Below are 12,567 nucleotides of genomic sequence, written 5' to 3'. Positions count from 1 at the left end.
TTCATTTATCAGTGCATGAGCCTTCCTCTGAAGCTTTGTGAAGAGGCAGACTTCCCAGGTATATCTTGCTCAGTGTTGCTTTGGAACTTATGTTCCAAAATGGGGAACTTATGTTATTGTAGCATCTTCCGTATTGTACGTTTCAGTTTTCAATTTCTTTCCTTCCTTGGTGGCTAATTACTTTGTTTTGTTGGATGGTATTGGTGACAGATTTTGGTTAATTCCTGAAGAAAAAAAAATGCTGACATCTGACTTCGTCTTTTATGGTGATGTTAAAGAATAGAAAATCAGCAGGCGGGTGCACCTGGGTGGCTTATTCGGTTAAGCATCTGACTCTTGGTTTTGGCTCAGGTCAGCACAGTGAGTTCAAGCCCACGTCGGGCTTTGTGCTGACAGTGTGGAGCCTGCCTGGGATCATTTCTCTCCCTCTCTCTGCCCCTCCCCTGCTCGCTGTCTCTCTCTCTGTCAAAATAAATAAACTTAAAAAAGAAAAAGAAAATCAGCAGGGTGGACTAGCAAACCTAGTAAATAAGCAAACAGTTTGCCCCACGGTTGTGCTTTCAAACGATCCAACTACGATCAGATCTGTGTGTAAACATACAGATGACAAGAGGAAAGGACCCATGGGGCATAAACCCAGGGTCACTCTTGTGGTCACTTCATTAAAGTGTCACATGAGAAAAGGGATTTGATCTCTGCAGTGACCGGGCAGAGGCCCCTCTCTGTCTTAACTTCCTGCTAGTGCAGAGAGAAGGGACACAGATCAAACACTTCCAGGATAGGTGTTCCTTTGTTTCCTACTACAATCCATGCTTATTTCCATGAGAAAGCATAGCAGTTCTTACTGAATTGGAGAACCTCCAGAGGATAACTCCTTATAAACAATAATGCCAGGGGCGCCTGGGTGGCTCAGTGGGTTGAGCGTCTGACTTCGGTTCAGGTCATGATCTCATGGTTCGTGAGTTCGAGCCCCATGTCGGGGTCTGTGCTGACAGCTCAGAGCCTGGAGCCTGCTTGGATTCTGTGCCTCCCTCTCTCTCTGCCCCTCCCCCACTTGTGCTGTCTCTCTCTCAAAAATAAATAAACATAAAAAATTTAAAAAAATATTTAAAAGAATTAAAAAAAGGAATTTCTTTAATAAACAATAATGCCAGACATATACCTCATTACGTTCTAGACTCACAATACCCCTGCAAGAGAGATACTACTATCCCCATTTTGCAGATGAGAAAACTGAATCCTAGAGCCCCCTCAGCAAGACCGCTCAGCAGGTGGACATCAGAGCCAGGGCAGAACCCAGGCTCCAAAGTGCGTGCAGGACGCCATCTTCACCATCTCCCTTGTGGCTGTATGGACAAAAAGAACATTCACAGAAAGAACAGCCTGAAGGACCACCACGATTCCAGAACATGAGAGAGCAACCTTTTTGACGACATTCTGGTGAAGACCCCAGAACTGAGAGAAGTAACATGACCTCTAACAAGTGGAACGTGGGGAGTCAGAGGGAAGCAGAGGAACCGGGAAGGAGAAAAGAACAAGAAAGGAAAGAGAATACGTCTTATAATAGAAATATATATATATATTTCTATTTATATACATATATATATATAAACCGAATGATAAAGAAAAATGTAAAGAAAAAGCTTGTGTCAAAGTCTAAAGGGAAATAGGGGCACTAGTCTCATGTTGAAAGAAACCACATTTAGCTATTTTAGAAAATACTGCTTCTTCAGCATGTTGCATCTTCGCTTAAATGGCATGCTTTGTTTCTTTAATGCTTCCCTTTTCCTAGCCTTTGGTTGGAGAGGCAACCTCATTACCTTCAGGATAGCTCCGGTTCGGATGGGCCAGGCTGAGGTAATGACCCAGGCAGGGTAAATGGGACACTTTCTGTACCCTTGGGAATAAGTCATCAATGTAATATATTTCCTGGATGCCGCGTTCTTCCTAAAAATAGAATAAAAAAATGTATGCAGGCGCGTTTCTGAATTGCTTTTATTCACAAAAATTTAAGACAAGCATTGCCGGCTCCTCCATCAACGTCCACGGAAATACTCAAGACGAAAAGTGCTCTTCGAAGCAGGTGTTGAAAGTCAGCGCAGAGTTTCTAAAACAAGCCTTCCGAGGTTCTGTTTCCCATACACTGGGAATCCTGTCCTGATTCTTTCCCAGAGCTGGGATGTGATTCTTGCCGAGGCTCGGGAAGGGAATTCGTTGCACGGCGAGGCTGCCTTGCCCCCGCCTCACCCTCTGCTTTCTCCTCTTCCTTCTCATCAGTCGTTACCACAGCGTGCAGCGCCGCATTTCAGGACCCGTTCTAAGAGACAGAAAAACCAGCAGGGGTGGCTCACAGAACGGGGCTGCTATTTTCCCAGAACCAGTGTTTGGTGTTAACATTCGTGTCCTAGCCGCCCGCAGAAGCAGCCCCAGCCGTTACCCTCGATTACGAAAGGCGAAGGCGTAAGAATTGTCCAGGGAGATGTAGTCTCTGCTCTCCGGACAAAGCTGACTGCTGTTTTTGACAGGGGACAGCCACAGCCCTCCACCCCCCTCTCCCGGCCCTGCCCCAGCCCCACCTGCATCTGTGTCGTTCTGCGTGTAAGCACTTGCCTCTTAAGTCTTTCTCGCTCTTTCCATTCTAATTCAATTCATCTGGATCTGAAAGCTTTGTATTTATTGCCGCCTCATTTGGATGCGCTCATAGGGTCTCACATGGTGACAGTTGAAGAATTTCAAAAGGGGTGGTACTTTGAAATAAGGCTCAGCAGAATTCAGGATTGTGACTGTTTTTCTTCACTTCTTTGCGATATCCACACATCAAAGTGTAAAGAAATAAGTGTCCTTCCTCTTTTTTTTTTTTTTTTTTTTTTTTTTTTTTTTTTTTTTGCAACCCTTTCAGCTCTGGTGGAGCTTGGTCCGTTGTTCTCACGGTTTCTACCACCCTGTGTGTTGGTTTGCCAGGGCCGCCAGAGCCAAGGGCCACCGCCTGGAGGGGGGGGGCTTGGGCAACAGTTTACTTTCCCACAGTTGTGGAGGCTGGAAGTCCAAGATGGAGTGACTAGCAGGTCTGATTCCTCTTGGGGCCTCTCCTCTTCCCTCTCTATATGTCTGAGGCTAAATATCTTCTTCTTTTTATTTTTTTAAATGTTTATTTTTGAGACAGAGAGAGAGAGAGACAGAGCACGAGTTGGGGAGGGGCAGAGAGAGAGGGAGACAGAATCCCAAGCAGGCTCCAGGCTCTGAGCTGTCAGCGCAGAGCCCGACACAGGGCTTGAACCCACAGACCGTGAGATCATGACCTAGGCTGAAGTCGGACGCTTCACTGACTAAGCCACCCAGGAACCCCACAAGGCTTCTTACCTAGAACCGATGGACTCCTTTGGGCCCAGAAACGTGCTGAAATTGTACGCCAAAGCTTACTGTCCTGCATCATGAGTATGCTTCCATCAGACCCTTGAAGGGTTTGTAGTGCAAAAAAAATGTTAGGATCGAATGGCTGATGTAAATGGTGTTGTTCATCTCAGAATATTTTTCTCATAAATAACAAGCGGTCTTCATCACGGTGTTTGTATTCAGCACACACGTAGATAGCATTGCACAGTCCTTAGAATATGCCACTCTGGGGCGCCTGGGTGGCTCAGTCGGTTAAGCGTCCAACTTCGGATCAGGTCATGATCTCACGGTCAGTGCGTTCGAGCCCCGCGTCGGGCTCTGTGCTGACGGCTCTGAGCCTGGAGCCTGCTTCGGATTCCGTGTCTCCCCCTCTCTCTGCCCCTCCCATGCTCATGCTCTGTCTCTCAATAATAAAAAAACATTAAAAAAAAAAAAAAAGAACGTACCGCTCTGAAGTGTTCCACACATAAGAACTCAGTTAATCCTCCCAGGGACTCTACAAGGAAGGTAGTCATTACAGATGAGGAAACAAAGATGCAGAAAGTAATTTAAGATTATAAAATGAGCACCTAGCATAGCCTGGTTTAAGAGGGCTAACTACTACTGCCAACTAACTCTCCTTTCTCGTCTTCTTACACAAGAGGTTTCCGAGTCTTGGTATTTGCATCCGGGAGAATTAATTATCTTCACAACCCTTGACATTTTTCCCCCAAAACTACGTTGGAAGGAATTTCAAAGCGATCACACATTCAAGCAACTACTAATACCTCATTTAAGTTAAATTGCTTGACTCTGGCGCCTGGGCAGTGGTAATTGCTCCTAAATTGAATAACAATCGGTTATCACTTTAACAATAGGAATAGTAATCTTTAAAACTCTACCAGGCTTTCTACCGCATCATAATCGTTCTATATGGACCCAGCATTTTGAGGGAAAAGGAAGACATTCTCAACAGAAGTTTTACTCTTCTGTAGGCTTCGGAGGAACAATAGCGCTGTCATTGACCTTCCTTAAATGAAACTGTTGGAGGTCACCGAGAGTGCGTAACCTCCGGTTGACCCTCCAGCTGGACCCGGGCAATGGGAGGCTCCTCCCCTCGCCCTTATCCTTGGGGCGTACATTTCAAGAGCAGTCATTTCCAGGATGCAGACTTGAGAAGGTAAGGTGTTGCTGAGACGGTCTGAATGCGGTACTTGGTGACAGAACCCAGGTGAGGCCTCCGTGTAAACTTTTACGGTTCTAAGAGGCGGTGCAGGGACCTGATGGTCTTGGGGCTCCCAAGACCCACCTCGTACCTAAGTTCTCGTGCTTTTCAAGACTACTGCCTCCCGATCTGGCGTGGCCTGCCTGCGGTCCCCCCTTGTCCTCTACCTATGGGCCCGATTTCGAATTTCACCCAGAAAACTCCCGAGGTCGAGAAAGAACAAGAACCTTCTATCATTTCCAGGCTGAAAGACTCAAACGAGAAGTCGAGGTCTTGGGTTGAGTTGGGAGTTAGCTGGCGGTACCTGCTTTTACGCCCGTACTTGGCTGCCTTATTTCTACTTTCTTCTACCTTCCAACCCCATGGGACAATAAGCCAGGTCTCATTCCCTTGGACAAAATGTGCTTAATGAACAAAATGAAAGTGAAAAAGAAAGTATAAATCACATCTTTGTGTCATTTGGGCAGATTTGTGTTCGCCCAGTTTTTCATAGATTATAGATGTTACTAGGAAGTCTCACAACTTGGTAGCAGTGTTTGCTCTGATAATTTTTTGAAACGCAGATATTTGTGGGGAAAAGGAGATCCATCTGAAGGTACAAGGTAGTCCTGTGTGCATTAGGACAGACTGGGTCAGGATTCCTTGTAAATGAAAGCGGAAGCCTCAGACTAAAGGTTGCCAATTGTAAGGTGGTACATGTGATAAACGGTTGCGTACTTAGGTATTTCTTTTGCTTCACTTCTGGCATACTTTCTGAGTGACAACTGCGGTGGGAAGCTGGAAACTTTTGTGAATAACTATGATGCTCTTGAATCCATTGCATGAGCTCCTAATGGGTGAAAGATGCTTGAGGCCTTCCTGATCTGTGGAAATTGTCAATCCAATTATTTCAGCCAACTCACCTGTCAAGTCAGATCACTGCCCAATCAGTTACTGAATTATCAGTAGTAAAGACAGCCTGAAATGCCAAATGGATAGTGTCTGGGACAGTGTTGAAGGCACAACTGTAATTTTCATGAAACTGGCAACTGGGTTAGCCACAGGACATGGGTTGTTTAACCACATTGCATGTTTTTATTTTTGGTATCAAATCAAGTGTCTAAATTAGAAATCGTGCCTCCCCCCACCTCATTCTCCCCAACCCTCCTAGTTACTCATTTTTAAAAGGAAAAAAACCCCTACCTATGTATACACAGGCTTAAAATCCTTCTTCCAGAGTTCACAGGGATAAAGAGATTTACCTGAGATTATATTTCTCAGCTCAGCACTTTTCAATAAATTCCGCCTCTTCTCAGGTGCGTGCCCTAGAGAGGCTGGTTTTGTTTGAGGTGTTAACGATTATCGCTGCTGAGGAAAGGAGCTTTGGACTAGCTGTCTTGTGGGTGAGACTGTTACTGCCCAGAGAAGTATTGATTGGGAGTCTCCTCTGAACTCTTACATGCTCAGAGCAAGACAATCAGGGAACTGGACACAGTGTTACTTCTCCCACTTATCCCAGCCATTTCTCCAGGGCAGCTGGCATTCCCACTGGGGGCACAGTTCAGTTCCAATCAGGTGGCCCTGAGCCCAGATGTATGGCCAGGTGCAAACAAAACCACTTTAAAACCACACATGTCTAGGGGCGCCCGGGTGGCTCAGTCGGTTGATGGTCTGAGTCTTGGTTTTGGTTCAGGCCATGATCTCGTGGGTTCGAGCCCCACATCAGGCTCTGTGCCGACAGCATGGAGCTGCTTGGTATTATCTATCTCCCTTTTTCTCTACCTCTTGTCCACTCACGCTGGCTCTGTCTCTTTTGAAATCAATAAGTAAACTTTCAAAAAGAAAATCACAGAAGTCCTGGAAAGGCAGGTCCCCTTAGGTAGATCTGAGGTGCTTCAAGGATAAAAAGTTTTTATACTGTGTTTTAGAGAGGGATTGAGCCATTGTTTTAGAGCTATTGTTTCCAAAGGCCCTTACATTTCTCCTCTGTCCCTATTTGTGACACTTTATAGGTTTCCTGACCCAAACTGTGGATCATCTGAATTTTAGAGCACATATCCCAGCCCCTTTTGGACTGATTGACTTGGACTGTCTGCTCTCAATTGATCCCTTACTGCAACCTTAGAACATACCCTCAGAATCAACCGTGTCCCCCACCGTCAGACTTGCAGGCTGGGAATCTCCGCTCTCCCACTGTTCTGTGTGTTTGATTTCCTTTCTTCTCCCTCTGTACGGGGACAGATCCCTGGGTAGTCTGCACGTTAAAAATCAAAATTTCAGTCGCCAGAAGTGTGTGCTTAAGACTCTTGGGAGAGCTTGACACACCACGGTTTTCCCCCACCCTGGGGTAGTGATGCAGCCTGGGTCCCCATGACAGCTCTGGTGGTTACTGAGCGTGACTCAACTTCCTCTTTCAGATAGAAAGGAAGCGGAGTGAGAAGCAATGCCAGCAGTTCAGCATTCCAGGCCGCGGGGTCCTCCAAGCAGGAACTCAACTTCCCACCGCCTCCCCGTCCTGGGAGGGGACTGGATTGGTTGGCAGCTGGCCTAGGGTCCCAGCTGCCACATGGGGCAGGAAGTCAAAGATGCATGTTTAAAATGCAAGCGCTTGTTTCCAATCTGTCTAATACCGCAGCCAGCTTAACGGCCAGAGCTTGAGGCATGAGAAGCTCGCTGATGAAGTTTGCTACTATTAAGGCGATTTTAATTGATGGCACTTGGCAGTGAGATCCTGTTTTTCTCTTTCCCCCTACTCTCCCCACCGCTTTTGATTTTAAGAAGACAAAGCAACATTTTCCCTTATTTTACTTATTTACCTTCCCCTGGGCCAAGCGCCTAGCACATTCTGAACGAAAGGGAGAGCCTCTAGGGGTCAGTGCAGCGTCAAAAATGGCTAAAGCTCGGCTGGAGGAGGAACTGAGAGAGGTTTCAATCCCAGCTCCGTCCCTTTCGTCCGTGTCTCATTCCAATGAGGGAACAGTCCTGTTACTTCCTGCCGAGCCGGGCTCCAGAAGAATCCCCTTGATGGCCATTTTCCTTTAACCTAAGTTTAAACATTTGCAATCAAAGGCAGATCTAATCTGAAATTCAGGACTGTCTTCACAGTGGTGGCATTTCAACCTGTTCCGCTGGAACCTAGAGGGCTGCCCCCTCCCGCTGTCCTTTCAAAGCGTCATCCCAGGTGGGCAGAGGCTGGCTGCTTTCACCTCACTTTCCCTCCCTTTTATATATTTATTTTCTTTTTTATTATTTAAAAATTTTTTAATGTTTATTTATTTTTGAGGGGGGGGAGGGGCAGAGAGAGCAGAAGACACAGAATCCGAAGCAGGCTCCAGGCTCTGAGCTGTCAGCACAGAGCCCGACGTGGGGCTCGAACTCACAGACCACGAGATCATGACCTGAGCCAAAGTCCGATGCCCAACTGACTGAGCCACCCAGGCACCCCTGTTTATTTACTTTGTTAATGAAAGAGCGCGCATGCTTGTGTCCTTCTGGATACATATGTCCTTTTGGCCTTTGTCTTTCCCATCTGAAAAGTCCCAATTTCTTTCATCATGTCATCCAAGGATAGTTAAGCTCTAGGGCACGGTGTGTGTGGGTGTGTGTGTGTGTGGTGGGGAGGAGAGGGTGAGAAAAGGCACAACACTCCCTGAAATGGTGCGTGGGGGTGGAGAATGTTGGTTGAAAAGCCTGGGCAGACATTGCAGGAGTGTAAAGAAAGACTGGGGATTTCTTGAGGTTCAGTTTCTTCTCACTGAGGTAATTTCAACTCCTCCCGTTTATTCCTCCACCTTCTACATCACGGAGACCGTCCAAATTCCACCTCCCTTGTCCAGCCCTTGATTCTATCTGTTCTCCTGAGGTACTTGCCCCTGTTGAACATTTCCTTCTGATGTGCTTTCTTGCTGTTCTTTTGCACTGATGTGTCTCACAACTTCCTAAATCTGCGATGGTCTAGATGCTATATCTAGACCTTCTCTTCCTGCGCTAACAACCTCGTGAGTCCATCCTGACGCCCCAAATGTGGCCCTAGACTCTTCCTCGGTGGCTCCAAGCAGGCACTGCCAACAGATCAGCGTTGACACGATGGATGTCCTCCTGTCCGGCTTGCCTTAATTATGCCTCTCCTACAATGAGAAGAATTTCGTTTTGATATCCTTCCTCTTTCCCACAGTTCCGGTGTGTGCTATATGCTGAAAACACCCCAATCTTTAGCTCCAGAACAAATCTTTCCCTGATTTCTAACACTGATAGGTCTATAACCTGTTAGAGTCCGCCATCTGGAACTCCTACCCACACTTCTCATGTAGCATGTTCCAAACCAAGCTCATCATTATACCTCCCCAAATCTGGATCTCCTATGTTCTCTAACTTTGTAAGTGGCGTCACTATAGCCCAAGCTAGAAGCTTTTCTTTCTTTCTGGCAATCTCCTCCTGCCCCCTACCTTTTACATCACCATTTCTTTCCCCTCAACATCCAGTTAGTAATAGAGAGCGGGTATGAAGTGTACCACATGAGTAGAATGAATACTTATTTGGTGGAGAAGACTTTGACTTCTTCATAATCTCCATTAAACTACTGCTCATATCCAGTCATCCTCTGGATGTATAAATGATATGTTTACTCTGCACTAAGTATAAATGATACATATACTCTGCAAACGTAGCTTTGGGATCCAAACTGTCCTTACAGGAAAGCGGTCCATAACCTCGTGCATGTGAATTTTGGAGCTCTCTGCAAGGACACGCTTTCCAAAGCATAAATCTAGCCACACCATTCTCCAGCTTCCTAAACCTTTGCTGGTTTCTCTTTGAACCGTTATTTGAAGATAATAGCGGGAGGAGATAAAGCCCCAAACTCCCAACATGTTATCTGATGCTCTGGCTGGCTCCAGTCTGTGTTTCCAGCCATATTTACTGTCCTTTCCCCCTCCACATCCAGCTCCCTTGCCTGTCATGCTTACCACACACTTAATTAGTTCCTGTTTCTAGGGCATGTCTCTTGCAATTATCTTCTGGGTGTACCTTTTCTTCCTATTTAGTCACTCACTCAGCTCAAATGTCACTTCTGTGAAACCTTCCCCAACTCACGCAGGTAGACCAATCAGAAACAGGCACTCTGTGCTGTGTGTTCTTCTAGCACATGATCCATTTCTTAATAGCATGAGTTATGCAGTGTCCCATTTGGGTGCCTTTCTTTGTCACCAAATTCTAAGTTCTTACAGGGAAGGGCTGTCTGCTTGCGTTTTGAGTCCATAGCACCTTGCATAGTATTTGGGACATAGCAAATGCTCATTAATTCTTTTGTGAATGAAGGAGGTGGTGGATGTTCTAAAAGAAGAAATGAGTATCATTGATGACAAACTGTTACAATTTTATGTCAGAACAGCCCCTAGTCATGGGACACCTGGGTGGCTCAGTTGGTTAAGCGTCCAACTTTGGCTCAGGTCATGATCTCGCAGTTCGTGAGTTCAAGCCCTGCTTTGGGCTCTGTGCTGACAGCTCGGAGCCTGGAGCCTGCTTCCAATTCTGTGTCTCCCTGTCTCTCTGCCCGTCCCCTGCTCGCTCGCTCGCTCTCTCTCTCTCAAAAATGAATAAATGTTAAAAAAAAAAATTAAAAAAAAAAAAAAACAAACAGTCCCTCATCACAGCACTTACGTGCAGTTCTGGGCTCTACAAGGCACAAGGGAACCTTGCTCCTGGCCCCTCTGCCTGGAATGAAGAGCAGGATAAAAGATGGGTGTTCCTGGAAGGAGTTTGGATGAATACTCTGGCCAGACCCTGTGTGTGTGTAGGGGAGGGTGGTGGGGAGTAGGATAGGTAATTCCCCCATAGAATTATCTGTTGGGTAGCCTGTCTATAAGCAAGGTAAGCATATGTAGCCCATTGTCAAAGATAATAAGAGCAGTTGATCTTGAAATGCTATTTGAGCTGCTCCTGTGGGCAAATGTGCGATGTGTGCAGATGGGTACAGAAGAATGTGATAAAGTTCTCATCACTGAGACATTTACTATCTGCTAAGGACATTTTTGCAAAGGTGGGTTTGAGAAGTAGGGTGATCTCATTTTATCATCCAGACTGGGATGTTTTTGACTGGGAAAAGGGATGCTAGTAGGTATTTCATCAGGAACATAAGTGTGAACCAGGACAGTTGCACGGAAACCCGGACCGACAGTCACACTAATGAAGACTGTCAGATGTGTCACGGGGGCCACAGATGTCCTAGTTTCAGGAGAGAAAGTCATCACTGTGAAGTTGGGGGTTCACAGAGAAAGTGTCTGAAGAGGGGCGCCTTGATGCAGGCCTCAGAAGATGAGGAGGATGTGGGGGGTGAGAGGAGGTGGGAGGAAATGTTCAGTGAGGAAAAGGGAGTGAGCGCGAATGTGGCCGTGGCACTTCTAACAATCTGTGTGGAGGACCGAACAGCCATGTCAGTGTGATGATGGGGCAAAACCCAAATGAAACTGGAGACCATTTGCATTTGGAAGGCGAGGAATGGGGACAGGAAGAAACCAGGAAAATTTGAGGCGTTGACACTGGGTGACTGGGAGGATGGCGGTCCTAAAAAAGTAGATGGAAGTGGTTTGGGGAAATATAATTAAGGTGGGAAAATTTGAAATATTTTTGCTCTTTAAAAAAAAATGAAGTTGATTTATTTATTGAGAGAGAGAGCAAGCAAGTGAGGTAGCAGGGGGAGGGGCAGAGAGAGAATCTCTGCTGTCAGCATGGAGCCGGATGAGCTGAGCCGAAATCAAGAGTGGGACACTTAACCAACTGAGCCACCCAGGCGTCCCATTGCTTTTTGATTTTGATGTCATAAGTGGAATTTATGCTTATTTTAGAAAACGTGGATAATGCAGGAATTATGGGTGAGAATTTCGGCATCCTGGGATTTTGATGTGTCCCATTCCTGGGATATTCCCGATGTTGTATTCACTCTGAAGGAAGAAATGGAAACGGCAGGAGAAGTGAAGGCCAAGTCTGATTTCTGTGTGAGTTTTTCAAAAGCTTTGCCCTCTCTGCTTTAGAAAAACCTTTCACTCATAAAAATAGTTTGTTTAGAACTTATTGGTCTCTTACTCGGTGCCAGGCCCTGTGGAGGAAATGGCACCTAAAAGAGGCATGGAAAGATTTGCGGGTGAAAATTTACGGAACAAGTGTCACAGGAATGGTGATGAAGAGTTTGGAGAAGGGAGAGATCAGATACCTGAAGGAAGAGCCCTATTGAAATATACTCATGACATGTGAGTTCCAGCAGCGGGAGGAGTGAAATGCACTGAGATGCTGGCAGGTTCCTTGTATATTTGACATTTAGATCACTGAAGATCTAAGGGTTTAATCTCCGTCGAGTCTGGGCTCTTCTATTCTTAATCACAATAGTTTCTCCAGTATTCTTCTGTTTCCTTGACTCTTGATCTGTCTTCATTCGTCAGGACTGTTGCTGTTTTAAAAACACCAATATTTACATGGCATAATTCTATGACATTGTCTAAAGGTTCCTGATGGTGTACGAGACTGATGTGACATGCCTTATCGGATCACATCCACTTGAGCTTAAAAAGATACTCTTTCTTCTGGCTCTTTCCTGGTCTCCAATTTCAGGATCTTCAACAGCCATTTTTTTCTAGGGTCTTCCAAGACCATCTCAAGTTGCTCATAAAAAGAACGCTTTCAGACCCTGCAAGGAAAGCATTCTCACGTCCCTTTTCTTTGACAGTATGTCCTGACATTTTCTGCCGAGGCTCTTGGGGACGCTGTTAGTTCCGTCTGCCAATGCCCCCAGAGTTGGGCTGACCCCAAAACAGGCCTTGTGCTAAAGCTCTGCTACTGCTGAAGCCATTTGATGCCCGGCTCCCTTCATGTGACAGTGCCATGCTGTGTTGACATACAAAGTGAGGTGACATCCTTTCCCCAGCCTTGTGTCACACCCTTTTGGTACCGAGGCAGTGCTACCTTCTGCTTCTTAAAATAAAAATGAAAATGGATCTTTC

At 46.0% G+C, this 12,567-nt stretch overlaps 2 long non-coding RNA genes across 4 annotated transcripts in view; one reads left to right on the top strand and one right to left on the bottom strand.

Annotated features, from left to right (window-relative positions):
* Positions 1-1,977: 1,977 nt before the first annotated feature.
* LOC147575630 (uncharacterized) lies at positions 1,978-2,806 on the bottom strand. The gene is made up of 2 exons (XR_015242751.1): positions 2,577-2,806; positions 1,978-2,317 (listed from the first exon to the last, which is right to left on the bottom strand). It is a non-coding gene; the product is annotated as an uncharacterized LOC147575630 (long non-coding RNA).
* A 1,727-nt stretch (positions 2,807-4,533) lies between these two features.
* LOC147575629 (uncharacterized) overlaps positions 4,534-12,567 on the top strand; it is a 440,855-nt gene continuing 432,821 nt past the window's right edge. For all 3 annotated transcript variants that reach the window (XR_015242571.1, XR_015242570.1, XR_015242569.1), the window contains exon 1: positions 4,534-4,603. This is a non-coding gene — a long non-coding RNA (uncharacterized LOC147575629). The remainder of the gene's footprint in view (positions 4,604-12,567) is intronic.

This window comes from Puma concolor, chromosome D3, assembly GCF_028749965.1.
Source record: "Puma concolor isolate L17-30 chromosome D3, mPumCon1.1.hap2, whole genome shotgun sequence".
Taxonomy (NCBI): Eukaryota; Metazoa; Chordata; class Mammalia; order Carnivora; family Felidae; genus Puma; species Puma concolor.
This window is presented reverse-complemented; position numbering and strand designations above follow the sequence as displayed.